The sequence below is a fragment of the Marmota monax genome, unplaced genomic scaffold (assembly GCF_021218885.2).
Source record: "Marmota monax isolate L192 unplaced genomic scaffold, Marmota_monax_Labrador192_F-V1.1 WCK01_AAM20220418_F8-fsc00018, whole genome shotgun sequence".
Taxonomy (NCBI): domain Eukaryota; kingdom Metazoa; phylum Chordata; class Mammalia; order Rodentia; family Sciuridae; genus Marmota; species Marmota monax.
The window spans coordinates 7,868,570-7,884,327 of record NW_026692201.1 but is presented as its reverse complement, the minus strand read 5'-3'; the positions used below and the strand labels follow the sequence as shown (position 1 = coordinate 7,884,327).

The following is a 15,758-nucleotide window of genomic DNA, read 5'->3' as shown; positions in this document are numbered from 1 at the left end:
TATCTCACGTTAATGAGGTCTAGGAAGTGGCCATTTCAGAGTGAAGCCTGAATATAGCTCTGGGCCTCAGGAAGCAACACCTACTTTCTGTAACTGGGCAAAGGAGGGATAAGAATTAAGATGGGAGACCCTGATCAGCCAGACTCAGGTTTCCACAGCTGTTGACTGGCCCTAAGCCAGGGAAAAGTAAGTACCAACACATCAGAGGCCCACGGTCACAGGGAGAAACAACACACTGAAAGGCCCTCAAGATGGAGAGTGAGACTGCGCAGCCGGGGCCTGGAGTTTCTAGGAGGGGGAAGGAAGACATGAAAAAGGAGGGTCCATTTCCATTTACAAGATTTCCAACAGTTTTTTTTTTTCCCACAGTGACTATGTATTTAGTTCTCTACTAAATGCTTTAGGAAACAAAATATTAGACAGGAAACCCCAATTATTTTATCTATAGTACTCTGGCACATCATATTCCTTATAAAACAGTGGCCACTGTTCCAAATCAAAGATTAAACACACTTCCCTTCTTAACTATATGATGTACTCCATATCTAGTGTGTCCTAAGAACTTTCTTTTCAAAGTCTTAGGAAAATGAGGACAAAATTACTTGAAGCTCCCACAAAAGGTTGAAATGTCCCCTGTCTTTCACAAAATATGTCCTATTACCCCACAAAAAGGTCTTATTTGAGGCTCAAATATATGATTAAATCAATTAATACCTCAGAAGAAGAGATGATCCTGAGCATAACAGGTGATTAATCATGGAGAATTGTCTAAGAATTCCAGTGCCTATGGGACTCAAACGTGTTCCTTGTCATTCTGATGAAGAAGCAAGTGCCTATTCTTAGAGCAAGGATGGGTCCCCAAGCAAGGCATGAGAGCCTTTCAGTTTTCAGTTCTAGGACCACACTTCAGATGTGTTCCCAATGGAAACAATATTTTAGGTCAGACTCAAATCCAGTTTTTTCTCCTCCTCTTGAAAATGAAGCAAACACTTGATGCAGGGGCTTTGTACAGAATAAAGTTTCATGAGATGCTCTTTGCTTTTCCCATAAAGTGGACAATGCTTCCACTCCTTGATATGTAACAGTGACATAGTTGGAAGTGTTCTCGTGAGGTCCTTATATAGCAATCTGGCACAAAATGTGAAGGACTGATCCCCTAGATCCACTTTATAAGTAAATGACAGCAAGTTTCACAGAGAGTTTCTCTGCAAGGGCCCAGTCAGAAGGGCTTCGAAGTTACTCTAGTAATGCGAGGAACAAAGCAAGTGTATGAGGGAGGATTGCTGCTCTACAGGCAGTTGTGATGCCTCAAAGTTGTCTACCAAAACAGGGCCCATTCATTAAATTTCAGAAAAATAAATGAACAGAAAAATGCCTGAAGTTGATCTGCCTGGTACTTCCTCCCAGAGTAAGCGTTTAGGTATTCACTACAGACTGAATAGGAACTGTTGAATATCAGTCTGTAAGTATTTTGCAGCAATTTTTTCTAAAGGAATGAATACTGGGATGGAATGATGATGGATTCAGAGTGGCTTCTGTATGACAAGGTCCACAAAATAGGAATCCAGTAAGTTCCCCTCAAAAGCAGTGCTGATACAGACACCAGCTCCACGGCTGGTCACTTTTCCATTGAGCCCTGTAAAATGATATGCTTGCAGAATGGCTTTCATGGTTTCCTGGTTTCTTTCCAAAACATCTTGCTCATTGATCTCTACTGTTTGGTCAGGTTCTACGTTGGCAGAAGATGCTTCAACTCTGGCTTGCCTTTGCTTCACTTCAGCCCTTAGTTTATCTCTAATGTGCCTCAATTGGTGAATCTTGGTTTCAAGAGCACTTTCCTCTGCTTGAGCTCTCTGCAGTTTGTCAGATTCTTTGTGGAATTTGCTCGCTTGAGCCTCTAATCTTTCCAAGTGAGCTAAAACACCTCCTGTGGACACACTGTCTTGACATAAAGTGTGTGCGCACTCCATCTCCTCCTGAAATTCCTGTCTTCCTATGAAGTTGTCCAGTTGAGTCTAATGAAGTCCTGCCAGGGGGTCCACAGGCTTTCCGTTTAACTTCCTCTCTTCTTCACCCAAGTCTGGGAAGAGAATTCCGCCATTCCCGCCTTGAAACACCAGCGTCAGTCCCAGTGTGCTTTGCGCTCCTTCTGTACAAAAAACATGGCAGCGCTCAGGGCCCCTCCCTGATCCCAGGATGCACCGGGGAACAGGTCTGGCCTAAGGTTGTTAGGCAGATGGCGTCCTGGGGTGGAGCTGCAGATCCTGGTATAATACTTGGTGCATAGAAAAAATATATCACAGGCTCTGTTCTCCTGGCTGGCGGGGGCACTGGTAGCGCAGGCTTGTCATGCAGCTACCACAGCGATACACCGCAGCTTACCTTCGTGAGTTGGGTGCATGCATAAAGTGATTACAATTCTTATTACACATTTAGAGCATGCTTTTTCATATCTCTGGTTGTATACAGAGTATATACACACCAATTCATGTCTTCATATCTGTACTTTGGGTATTAATGATCCTCACATTCCACCACCATTAATAATCCATGCCCCCTCCCCTTCCCTTCCAACCCCTCTGCCCCATCTAGAGTTTCTATTCCTCCCATGCTCTCCCTCCCTATCCCACTATGAATCAGCCTCCTTATGTCAAAGAAAACATTTAGAATTTGGGTTTTGGGGATTGGCTAACTTCACTTAGCATTGTCTTCTCCGGCTCCATCCATTTACCTGTAAATGCCATGATTTTATTCTCTTCTATTGCTGATTAACATTTCATTGGGTATATATGCCACATTTTTTTAATCCATTCATCTACTGAAGGGCATCTAGGTTGGTTCCACAGTTTAGCTATTGTGAATTGTGCTGCTATAAACATTGATGTGACTGGGTCCCTGTAGTGTGCTGTTTTTAAGTCCTTTGGGTATAGACCAAGGAGAGGGATATGGGTCAAATGGTGGTTCCATTCCCAATTTTCAAAGAAATCTCCATACTGCTTTCCATATTGGCTGCACCAATTTGCAGTCCCACCAGCAATGTAAGAGTGTGCCTTTTTCTCCACATCCTTGCCAACATTTATTGTTGTTTTTCTTCATAATAGCTGCCATGCTGACTGGAGTGAGATGAAATCTTAGAGTGGTTTTGATTTGCATTTCTCTAATTGCTAGTGATGATGAACATTTTTTCATGTATTTGTTGATTGATTGTGCATCATCTTCTAAGAAGTGTCTCTTCAGGTCCTTGGCCCATTTATTGATTGGCTTATTTGGGTTTTTTGGTGTTTAGCTTTTTGAGTTCTTTATATACCCTAGAGATTAGTGCTCTATCTGATGTGTGAGGGGTAAAGATTTGCTCCCAGGATGTGGGCTCTCTGTTCACCTCACAGATTGTTTCTTTTGCTGAGAAGAAACTTTTTAGTTTGAGTCCATCCCATGTATTGATTCTTGATTTTAATTCTTTTCCTTAACTCAGAACATCTCAGAGCCCATCAGAGTCAGGTTGGGCTTTGGACTCCAGATGGACCAATCGTGGACTACCCACTGCTCCTGGGGCAGGGTAGCTGGTCTCCTTCATCTGAGGACAGTGCCTGGAGAGGGTTTCACTGCCAACAGCTGGGGAAGCTGTGGCCCTACCTGGCACCTATAGCCTCTGCCCAGCTCCTGCATGGTAGAGCTTGCTTGACAGCTTCCTCTGTTAATATTGAAGGTTCCAGGCTTCCCTATCTGTCGTCACTATTTGGTGCTGTCAGTAAATTTCAGAGTCTTTTATTTATTTATTTATTTTAAATTTTTATTGTTGGTTGTTCAAAACATTACATAGTTCTTGATATATCATATTTCACACTTTGATTCAAGTGGGTTATGAACTCCCATTTTTACCCGGTATACAGATTGCAGAATCACATCAGTTACACATCCATTGATTTACATATTGCCATACTAGTGTCTGTTGTATTCTGCTGCCTTTCCTATCCTCTACTATCCCCCCTCCCCTCCCCTCCCCTCCCCTCTTCTCTCTCTACCCCCTCTACTGTCATTCATTTCTCCCCCTTGTATTATTTTTCCCTTTCCCCTCACTTCCTCTTGTATGTAATTTTGTATAACCCTGAGGGTCTCCTTCCATTTCCATGCAATTTCCCTTCTCTCTCCCTTTCCCTCCCACTTCTCATCCCTGTTTAATGTTAATCTTCTTCTCATGCTCTTCGTCCCTACTCTGTTCTTAGTTACTCTCCTTATATCAAAGAAGACATTTGGCATTTGTTTTTTAGGGATTGGCTAGCTTCACTTAGCATAATCTGCTCTAATGACATCCATTTCCCTGCAAATTCTATGATTTTGTCATTTTTTAATGCAGAGTAATACTCCATTGTGTATAAATGCCACATTTTTTTAATCCATTCGTCTATTGAAGGTCATCTAGGTTGGTTCCACAGTCTTTTTTTTTTTTTAATTTTTTATTGTTGGCTGTTCAAAACATTACATAGTTCTTGATATATCATATTTCACACTTTGATTCAAGTGGGTTATGAGCTCCCATTTTTACCCCATATACAGATTGCAGAATTACATCAGTTACACATCCATTGATTTACATATTGCCATACTAGTGTCTGTTGTGTTCTGCTGCCTTTCCTATCCTCTACTACCCCACCTCCCCTCCCCTCCCCTCCCTTCTTCTCTCTCTGCCCCCTCTACTGACATTCATTTGTCCCCCTTGTATTATTTTTCCCTTTCCCCTCACTTCCTCTTGTATGTACTTTTGTATAACTCTGAGGGTCTCCTTCCATTTCCATGCAATTTCCCTTCTCTCTCCCTTTCCCTCCCACCTTTCATCCCTGTTTAATATTAATCTTCTTCTCATGCTCTTCGACCCTACTCTGTTCTTAGTTACTCTCCTTATATCAAAGAAGACATTTGGCATTTGTTTTTTAGGGATGAGCACACAACCTTTTATTTTTATTTTTTTTTACTTTGAAAATAATATAATTTATAAAAGTTATTTTGTAAATCACACTTGCTTACAAATTTCAGAATGTTAATTATGACAAGTTTCAAAGACTTTTTAAAAAGCTGTTAAAACTGAGTAAATAAGACATTTTCTTAACAGTTGATATTTTGGGCACTAATTATTTTAGAAGGAAGGCTCTTTGTGAGGGCTTGTAGTTCATCATGAAGAGCACACACACCCTTAATGAGCATTTTATACTACCTTCACACCTACAAAATCCTATGTCATACGTCTCTGGATTTTGTTTTTGAAGCTCTATAACATCAAATGCTCAGTACATATATATTTAAATGGTTTCTTATCTTAAAGTGTTTATCTGGACACGAAGAGAGAATTAAAGCTTTAGTTAGAAAAATCACCTGCAAATGCCCTTTGAGAAATATTAAGCAATCTTTAGCCATCCTAGGGCTTCTAAAAAGCTATGCTTTTAGTTGTACCATTGTATCAACAGAATAGATATTGGAGTTAAATACTAGCTCCACTGCTTACTAGTTTTGTACAAGTTATTCAACTGCTTTGTGTCTTAGTTTCCTTGTCTGACAAGCGAAAATAATTAAATTACCCACCTCATGGAATTGCAATAAAAATTATATCAAGGAATTCATATCAAATGTTTAGAGTCTGACACATAGTCCACTATTGGATTAGTGATTATTACTTCAAAAGATGGTTTTGCTTCCTACTTGAATAAAAGAAGCAACCTTTTTTTTTTTGAACCTTGTGTATGTAACTTTCCCATCTTTTACCTACAAACTTATAGACAGTTCTCAGCTATATATAATTAAATCTTTTTCCCTTCACAGAGAGCAGAAAGAGATTGCTGAACGAGGTTGAGACCTTCCTGAAATTTGGATAGTTGTAGCAGTCTGTTCAGTTACTTCATTTTGGTCATACTCAACCTCAGCTCAGAGTGGAGGTGAGTGGTTGGATGAACCTAAGATTTGGGGCCTTTTATCTGACAAGAGGGCTAGATGAATAAGAGGTAAGTAAGATGAAGAGATGAATTGATATATTGTAGGGCCTACATTATAGAAGAAAATGTTAGGGGGGGAAAGGAGAGGAATTATAGTAAAGGTTCAGAAACAGGCTTTCTGTGTAAAGCTTGAGTGTTGCTGATTGTGTTGCCTGAATACCTAGCTTGTCCCCCACAGTGGAGTAATAGTCCTTAGAGGTAGGATCACGGCTTGAATTGGTCAAGATCATTATATTTTTTCCAAGAATCCTTTCAGCTCTCCAATATTCACACGTTTGTTTTGGATCTGTTCCTCCCCTTAAATAATCCCAGACAATAACCTAGGGAATTGTGCAGGAATTTAAGAACTGAACATATAAATAGATTTCTCTTTTTAGAATACAGTTGACAACTAGTAATCAACAAAAAAATAAGGAAAAAATAAAAAAAATAGCAATTTATTTCCCAACTCTTTTTCATGTTATTTTTAGAGCATTCTTTTTTTTCAAATAGTTATAATTCCTGGGCAAAAGGGGTGAAATTATTAAAAGATGGATACAATCAGCTGGTGCTAGTGGTGCTGTCAAGTTCTTATATAAGAGGTCTGCTTATTACGTTTTTATACAGGTTAACCAGGATTTAATGAGCATACCATTTGCTTAATTTATAAATTAATTTGGACACTTTTTACACTTCGTTGTCCATTCTGTGTCAATTTTTTGATGAATTAGGTGGCTTAAGGCTATATTAAGCTTTCTCAGCTATGTAGAATGTAGTTAGGCCTTTTGGTTTATCTCAGGGGCAGAGTATACAGTACTTGACAAAATTTGATCTGACAGCTTTATAGTTACATAACCTAGAAGAGAAGTTTAAAAACAACAAAAAGAGGAAGAATTGGGAATTTATCTTGGCAGCGGTATCTAGAGAGAGATCTAGACTTTATACCCTTCCCTTGCCTCTCTAAACTAGGGCAAAACCATCATAAGTCTAATAATTTACATAGTCTTAAGTTCACCAAGATTTAAAGAACCAATTATCCTAAAGAGGTGAAAAGGTCTTTAGGATAATCCTGTCCAGTTGCATCACCTTACCAATGAGAATACAGAAGCCTAAAGAGTAAGGAGGGTAAGTAATTTGACTGCAGTCATAAAGCTGGTTAGTGGCAGAGCAGACCCAGGACCAAGGTCACAGAATTCTAGTTCTAGTGTTCTTTCGGGTAATATGTGAATAGAAGATCTGTTAATAAGATAATTATTAGAATATTTTACAAAAATAAATTTTATATAACCATAACAAAATACAATAATGTTTGATTTTGCATATTGAATAAAAATATTTATATTAGAAAATGTATCTGACTACCTAGGTTCATATTCTTGCTTCACTAGTGGTATGATATGGGTCAACTTTCTTAAACTCTAAAGCTGAATTTCTTCATCAATATAATAGAGCTAATCAAAGTATTTTGTTATAGGTTAAATGTAAAAATCTCCTTAAAGCGTGGCATATGGACAATTCTCAGTAAATGTTTCCTGATGTTGCTACTGATACATAATCATTTCTAGTTCTTTCAACATTTCTTTAAATTTAATAAAATTTAGCATTGAGAATGACTGGTAAAGAAAATAATGGTGGATATAAGGACAGATTTACCTTTTTTCCTTCTAAAATATTTTAGAAGGTAGGAGGTAGGTGTGTGTGGGGGTGGATTTAGACTTGAAATTAGGGAAATATTTTTTTGTATTAAGAACTTAGGATGGATTTTTTTTTAAGAGGGAAAAAGAGAGAGAATTTTTTAATATTTATTTTTTAGTTTTCGGTGGACACAACATCTTTGTATGTGGTGCTGAGGATCGAACCCGAGCCGCACGCATGCTAGGCGAGCGTGCTACCGCTTGAGCCACATCCCCAGCCCGGATTTTTTTTTTTTTTTTTTGTACTAGGGATTGAACCTGGGGTACTTTGCCACTGAGCTACACACCTACCCTTGTTTCTTTAAAAATTTTTTGAGTGAATGATCTGTGTTGCTTAGGGACTTGCTAAACTATTGGGGCTGGCCTTGAGCTTGTGATCCTCTTGTTTCAGCCTCCCGAATTGCTGGATTACAGGTGTGCACCACTGTGCCCTGTGATATGGTTGTTTTTATGTATTCATAACTTTTGTTTTTTCCCCCAGTGCTCTTCTGTATGAGAATTGAGGGTATCTAAATTCCAGACTCAAGAAATAAGTTATTTTTCTATCTAAAAACAAGTTATTTTTCTACTTTAAAACCTTAATCTAGGGCTGGGATTATAGCTCAATGCTACTAGCACATGTATGGCATTGATTCAATCCCCAGCACCACATTAAAAATATAAATAAATAAAACAAAGGTATTGTGTCCATCTGCAAACAACTAATATATATTAATATATATAATAAACGATTAATCTACAAAGATTTAAGAATGAAGGATAATGAGTTGTGTTTTCACACTTGAGTCACGGTTCACTTACTTTTGACCTGTGGGAAAGTGGAGGGAGAGAGCTGACTTGTGATGAGCAACCCCATAGGGACAGGGCATTGTTTTCTAAAGTGTGCTGTTACTCACATTATGTAGTGGTTTAGGAGGTGTTTATAAATGGTATTTGAGTGACCATTTAAGTTATGATTAGGTCTTTTAATGCCAGTTAGGAAAGTTTATAATATATCAAATTGGTTGTCATAGGTCTTAATATTTAAGGAGCATACAATGTTTCCAAAAAAAGCAAATCGAAACTCTGATACACAATATCACATAGATGGACCTTGAAAGTGTTATGCCAAGTGAAAAAAGTGTGTCCTTTTCACTTTTTGTATGATTCCACTTGAAAGGTTCTTAGAATAGTCAGATTCATAGAAGCAGGTTATCAGAGGCTAAAGAGAGGGAGGAATGGGAAGTTACTGTTTAATGAGCACAGATTTTCTATGTGAGGTAATAAAAAAGTTCTGGAAATGGATAGTTCACTTACTTTTGAACTTACTTTTGGTGGTTGCAAACATTGTGAATGTACTTTCTGTGAATGAATTGAACACTTTAAATTGGCTAAAATGATACATTTTGTTATGTATACTTTACCACAAGGGAGACAGCATTATGATGAGATGTGTATGTGTGTATAGATTATTAAAATAAGTGGTTAAGAAGAATATTAAATAGTGACATAGGCACTTGGCAATAGAAAAAGGTTGAGGTAGTACGGAAATTATCGAAGTTTGGGCAGCACTGGGATAGAGATCAGTGGACTGGGGAGACCTGTAGCCTATGTCTCCAGTCTTCCCCTTGCCATGAACTAGGAAGGTGGGCCTATACATGACTTACATACACCATATTAGTGAGAAGCCAAGACCTCTGAGATTGCTTGGTATCCTGAAGTTCTCTGATTTTTGAGTTATGTCATTGAGTTCTTTATTCAGAATTCCTATTTTACCCATTTCATAGAATTTTGTCCTTTTTAATAAAATTTGAGAAAGAAATGCATATTTAGAACTTTAAATGTGGCATTAGCATTTAATCTCTTAAGAACCATAATATTAAAGCAAAACATGAAAAAGAGAAAAATCATGTAAACTTGTTTGATTGCACTTTTTTTTAAAAAAAAAATCTTTGTTTATTAATTTATTTTTCATGTTGTGCTGAGGATGGAACCCGTGCCTCACATATGCTAGGCAAGTGCTCTGCTGCTAAGCTACAGACCCAGCCCCCTTGATTGCACACTTGTTACAGTGGGTCCATCTTGTATTTCTTGCTTAGGCTGCCATATTGTTATTGATTTTTTTTTAATTTATTTTTTAGTTTTAGGTGGACACAGTATCTTCATTTTTTATTTTTATGTGTTGCTGAGGATCTAACCCAGTGCCTCATGCAAGCTAGGCGAGCACTCTACCACTAAGCCACAACCCCAGCCCCCCATATTTTTTTAAAAAATATATATTTAGTTGTAGATGGACACAATATTTTTATTTTATTTATTTTTATGTGGTGCTGAGGATTGGACCCAGTGCCTTACGCATGAGAGGCAAGCACTCTACCACTGAGCTACAACCCAAGCCCATGCCATATTGTTTTTATGTGGTGTAATCAACTTTGCTTTTTAGACTTTGGTCTGCAAATATTAATTTACAGTTCACCCTTTAGATTATAATCACTCTTAGCAAATGAAAATCTTAAATGTGTTTAAAATTTAAAATTTTTAAGTAAAATTTTTAATTTTAAACATGTACCTTATTTTGGTAGGTGTTATTCAAGTGAATCTTGTGAATTGTTTTAATATTAATCCTCTTGTGCTTTATGTAGTCAATATCGCATATTAAATGCCTCAGTATTTTACTAGGATATTTGGATCTTTGTTATAAATATTTAGGCAGTTGGATATTTGATATTTGGAATCCCATCTATAAGAGGGGAGAAACACATAATAACATTCTCTTAACTAGGGTCCTAAACAGTGCTTCTTTTTATCTGCTATTGGCCATTTGTTCTGTGTTTATGCTTTCATCTAAAATTTCAGTCAATTGCTGGATCTGACTCTGGAACATAATGTGTTTCCTTAGTTTGCTTTCACATATTGAATTTATTTTATTTATTTTTAACCTTCTTTTTAGTTGTAGATGGACACAATACCTTTATTTTATTTATTTAGTTTTATGTGTGCTGAGGATTGAACCCAGTCAAGACTGAGGTACAACCCCAGCCCCACATGTTGAATTTATGATTCAGATATGAAAGAGTTGCCCAGGCTAACACTTAAGTTTCTTTTACCACGGACCTACTATTTCATTTTGTGTCCTTTCCGAACTGTAACATCTTACCTTATCCACGCTTCTGCCATGCTCCTGCTCTCTCTTGAAATTCATTGGTGTTTTCCTTTTCCCTCTTCTTAAAATTTGGCTAGAAATCTTGTTTCATAGGGATTTCCACAATCATTTCATAAATTTTTTTGTTTGTTTCCCCTAAAAGGGAAAATTTAGACATTTACATTTATTAACAGCTGGACTGAATTTGGGTATTTTGACTTTACGTTTTTATATCAAGGTAATTTAGCAAATGGTTTCCAATTTAGTATATTTGCAAATAGTAATGATAATTCCTTCTTCCCTGCTGCCCCACCCTATCCCATTCCATCAATCAGTACTAATTGCTTTCCCTTGTCTGGTTGCATTGGCCAATACCTACATAATGTTCTGTAGTGGCAGGGGGGTCTGTATTTTTCTTAAATTTATAATTTTCTTTATCGTAGTGCAAAAGCCTATAGTGTTTCCTCATAAAACTAAACTATAAAACATTCCAAAATGAAATAAAAGAATAACAGGTTGGTTTTGTGTGTGCATGTTTTTACACATATTTATGAGATATAATTTTCATACAATATTTATCCACTGCACTGTACAATATAATTAATTTTTTAGTACATTTATGGGGTTGATTTTTTAAAAAATATATATTTTAGTAGATGAAAACAGTATTTTTATTTTATTTTTATGTGGTGCTAAGAATTGAACCTAGTACCTCACACATGCTAGGCATGTGCTCTAATAACTGAACTATAACCCCAGCTGTGAGTTTTTAAAAGTAAGTTTGTAGGTTGTGTAACTATCACCACAGTCTAGTTGTGGAGCATTTGCATCATTCCAAAAAGTTTCCATGTGTCCTTTTACATTGACTTATGTTGAGGGGTATATGAGGATATATTTACATGGATATTTTTGTGTGTATCTGCATATTGTATGTTTTATACCTGTGTAAATCATTTATTTTTATCATTTAAGGTAGTGTCCAATAATTTCTCTTTCATTGCCTGCTTTTAGTTAAAAGGAATAACATTAGAAAGTTTTCTTTTTGACATACATGGTTAAGTCATGTGTATCTTGTTATAGTGAAATAGGAGGGTTTTGTTACAATAAAATGTGGCAGTATTACAATAGAATTTGTAAAGGAAAGTCGCATTTTATATTCTGAAATGTGTTGTTCCATGTTGTTTGTTAAAGAGGATGGCATTCCCTGTGGATTTACTGAATAATTGCAGTCATGAGGAATTGGAAAATGCTGCTGAAGATTACATGTCAGATTTAAGGTGTGGGGACCCTGAAAATCCAGAGTATTTTTCTTTTCTCAATATTATGGTAAGGCATTTTGCAATGATTTTTTTTTTAAATCAGTCTTTTCAGTCCAGTTTTTACATGAACTCAATATCCTTTTTAAAAAGATCATTTAAGAGTTTTAACCATTCAGTTTTGTCCAGTAAAATGTATTAATATTGGTTGATTAATAGAGCATCATGATCAATTTTGGCTTTTTTTTTTCCTTTGATACTAGACAACTCTGAGGGTCTCCTTCCATTTCCATGCAATTTCCCTTCTCTCTCCCTTTCCCTCCCACCTCTCATCCCTGTTTAATGTTAATCTTCTTCTCATGCTCTTCGACCCTACTCTGTTCTTAGTTACTCTCCTTATATCAAAGAAGACATTTGGCATTTGTTTTTTAGGGATTGGCTAGCTTCACTTAGCATAATCTGCTCTAATGACATCCATTTCCCTGCAAATTCTATGATTTTGTCATTTTTTAATGCAGAGTAATACTCCATTGTGTATAAATGCCACATTTTTTTTATCCATTCGTCTATTGAAGGTCATCTAGGTTGGTTCCACAGTCTTGCTATTGTGAATTGTGCTGCTATGAACATCGATGTAGCAGTGTCCCTGTAGCATGCTCTTTTTAGGTCTTTAGGGAATAGACCAAGAAGGGGAATAGCTGGGTCAAATGGTGGTTCCATTCCCAGCTTTCCAAGAAATCTCCATACTGCTTTCCAAATTGGCTGCACCAATTTGCAGTCCCACCAGCAATGTACAAGTGTACCCTTTTCCCCACATCCTCGCCAGCACTTGTTGTTGTTTGACTTCATAATGGCTGCCAATCTTACTGGAGTGAGATGGTATCTTAGGGTGGTTTTGATTTGCATTTCTCTGACAGCTAGAGATGTTGAGCATTTTTTCATGTACTTGTTGATTGACTGTATGTCCTCCTCTTTAAAGGTTTTGTAAAACTCTGCTGTATACCCATCCGGTCCTGGGCTTTTCTTAGTTGGTAGTCTTTTGATGGTTTCTTCTATTTCCTCAATTGATATTGGTCTGTTTAGGTTGTCTATATCCTTCTGACTCAATCTGGGCAGATCATATGACTTAAGCAATTTATCGATGCCTTCACTATCTTCTATTTTATTGGAGTATAAGGATTCAAAATAATTTCTGATTATCTTCTGTATTTCTGAAGTGTCTGTTGTGATATTGCCTTTTTTCATCCCGTATGCTAGTAATTTGAGTTCTCTCTCTTCTTCTCTTCATTAGCATGGCTAAGGGTCTGTCGATTTTATTTATTTTTTCAAAGAACCAACTTTTAGTTTTGTCAATTTTTTCAATTGTTTCTTTTGTTTGATTTCATTAATTTCAGCTCTGATTTTAATTATTTCTTGCCTTCTACTTCTTTTGCTGTTGTTTTGCTCTTCTTTTTCTAGGATTTTGAGATGAAGGATGAGATCATTTATTTGTTGGTTTTTTCTTTTTTTAAGGAATGAACTCCAAGCAATGAATTTTCCTCTTAGAACTGCTTTCAATGTGTCCCATAGATTCCGATATGTTGTGTCTGTGTTTTCATTTATCTCTAAGAATTTTTTAATTTCCTCCTTGATGTCTTCTATAACCCATTGATCATTCAGTAACCTATTGTTCATTCTCCAAGTGATGCATGCTTTTTCCTTCCTTATTTTATCGTTGATTTTCAGTTTCATTCCATTATGATCAGATAAGATGCATGGTATTATCTCTACTCCTTTATATTGTCTAAGAGTTGCCCTGTGACATAATATATGATCTATTTTTGAGAAGGATCCATGTGCTGCTGAGAAAAAAGTGTAACTGCTTGATGTTGGGTAGTATATTCTATATATGTCAATTAAGTCTAGGTTATTAATTGTGTTATTGAGTTCTATAGTTTCCTTATTCAACTTTTGTTTGGAAGATCTGTCCAGTGGTGAGAGAGGTGTGTTGAAGTCTCCCATGATTATTGTATGGTGGTCTATTAGACTCTTGAACTTGAGAAGAGTTTGTTTGATGAACATAGCTGCACCATTGTTTGGGGCATATATATTTATGATTGTTATGTCTTGTTGGTGTATGGTTCCCTTAAGCAGTATGTAGTGTCCCTCTTTATCCCTTTTGATTAACTTTGGCTTGAAATCTATTTTATTTGATATGAGTATGGACACTCCTGCTTGTTTCCGAAGCCCATATGAGTGATATGATTTTTCCCAACCTTTCACCTTCAGTCTATGTATGTCTTTTCCTATCAAATGCATCTCCTGTAGGCAGCATATTGTTGGGTCTTGTTTTGTGATCCATTCTACTAGCCTGTGTCTCTTAATTGGTGAGTTTAAGCCATTAACATGTAGGGTTATTATTGAGATATGGGTTGTTCTTCCAGCCATATTTGTTTATTTATGTTACTAAACATGGTTTGTTTTCCTCTTTGATTATTTTTCCCCCCTTTACTGTCCTACCTCCCACTGTTGGTTTTCATTGTTATATTCCATTTCCTCTTCCTGTAATGTTTTGGCGAGGATGTTTTGAAGAGATGGTTTTCTAGCTGCGAATTCTTTAAACTTTTGTTTATCGTGGAAGGTTTTAATTTCATCTTCCATCCTGAAGCTTAATTTCACTGGATACACAATTCTTGGTTGGAACCCATTTTCTTTCAGTGTTTGAAATATGTTATTCCAGGATCTTCTAGCTTTCAGAGTCTGTGTTGAAAGATCAGCTGTTATCCTGATTGGTTTACCCCTAAATGTAATCTGCTTCCTTTCTCTTGTAGCTTTTAAAATTCTCTCCTTATTCTGTATGTTGGGCATCTTCATTATAATGTGTCTAGGTGTGGATCTCTTATGATTTTGCACATTCGGCGTCCTGTAGGCTTCTAGGATTTGGGATTCTGTCTCATTCTTCAAGTCTGGGAAGTTTTCTCGTATTATTTCATTGAATAGATTGCTCATTCCTTTGGTTTGGACCTCTATACCTTCCTTCAATGACTCTTAAGTTTGGTCTCTTTATGTTATCCAATATTTCTTGGATGTTCTGCTCGTGGTTTCTTAACAGTCTTGCTGAGCTGTCTATGTTCTTTTCAAGTTGAAATACTTTGTCTTCATTGTCTGATGTTCTATCTTCTAAGTGTTCTACTCTGCTGGTAGTATTCTCGAATAATTGAGTTTTTAAGTTGGTTTATTGCTTCCTGCATTTCTAGGATTTCTGTTTGTTTGTTTTTTATAACCTCTATCTCCCTGTATAGTTGATCTTTTGCTTCCTGGATTTGTTTATGTAATTCATTGTCGAAGTGATCTTTCATTGTCTGATTTTGCTGTCTAATGTCTTCCTTGAGACTCCAGATCATCTGAAGCATGTATATCCTGAATTCTTTATCTGACATTCCATCTGCTGCAGCTATTACCTCTTCTAAAGTTGAGTTGACCTGCATTGCTTGTGGTCCTTTCTTTCCTTGTCTTTTCATACTGCTCGCGTTTCTTTCTGCTTGGTGAAACTGTTGTGTTTTTGAAATTTTCCCCCTATATATTTATATTGCTCTTGTATAGTTGAAAAGTCTCCCTTGCAGGGTCGGGCAGCGGCTGTGCTCCTCCTCCAATTGGGATGATCTGTCTACCACGCTGATGGGCTGCTGGGCCCGTTCTGCCGGTCGGTCGCAGGTCTGCCTACCTTGCAGGCGCGGGCAGCGGCTCT

The 15,758-nt window shown here is 37.0% G+C and overlaps 1 pseudogene; it reads right to left on the bottom strand.

Annotated features, from left to right (window-relative positions):
• Positions 1–906: 906 nt before the first annotated feature.
• LOC124080608 (centromere protein O-like) lies at positions 907–1,994 on the bottom strand (annotated as a pseudogene).
• Between the last annotated feature and the right edge of the window lie 13,764 nt (positions 1,995–15,758).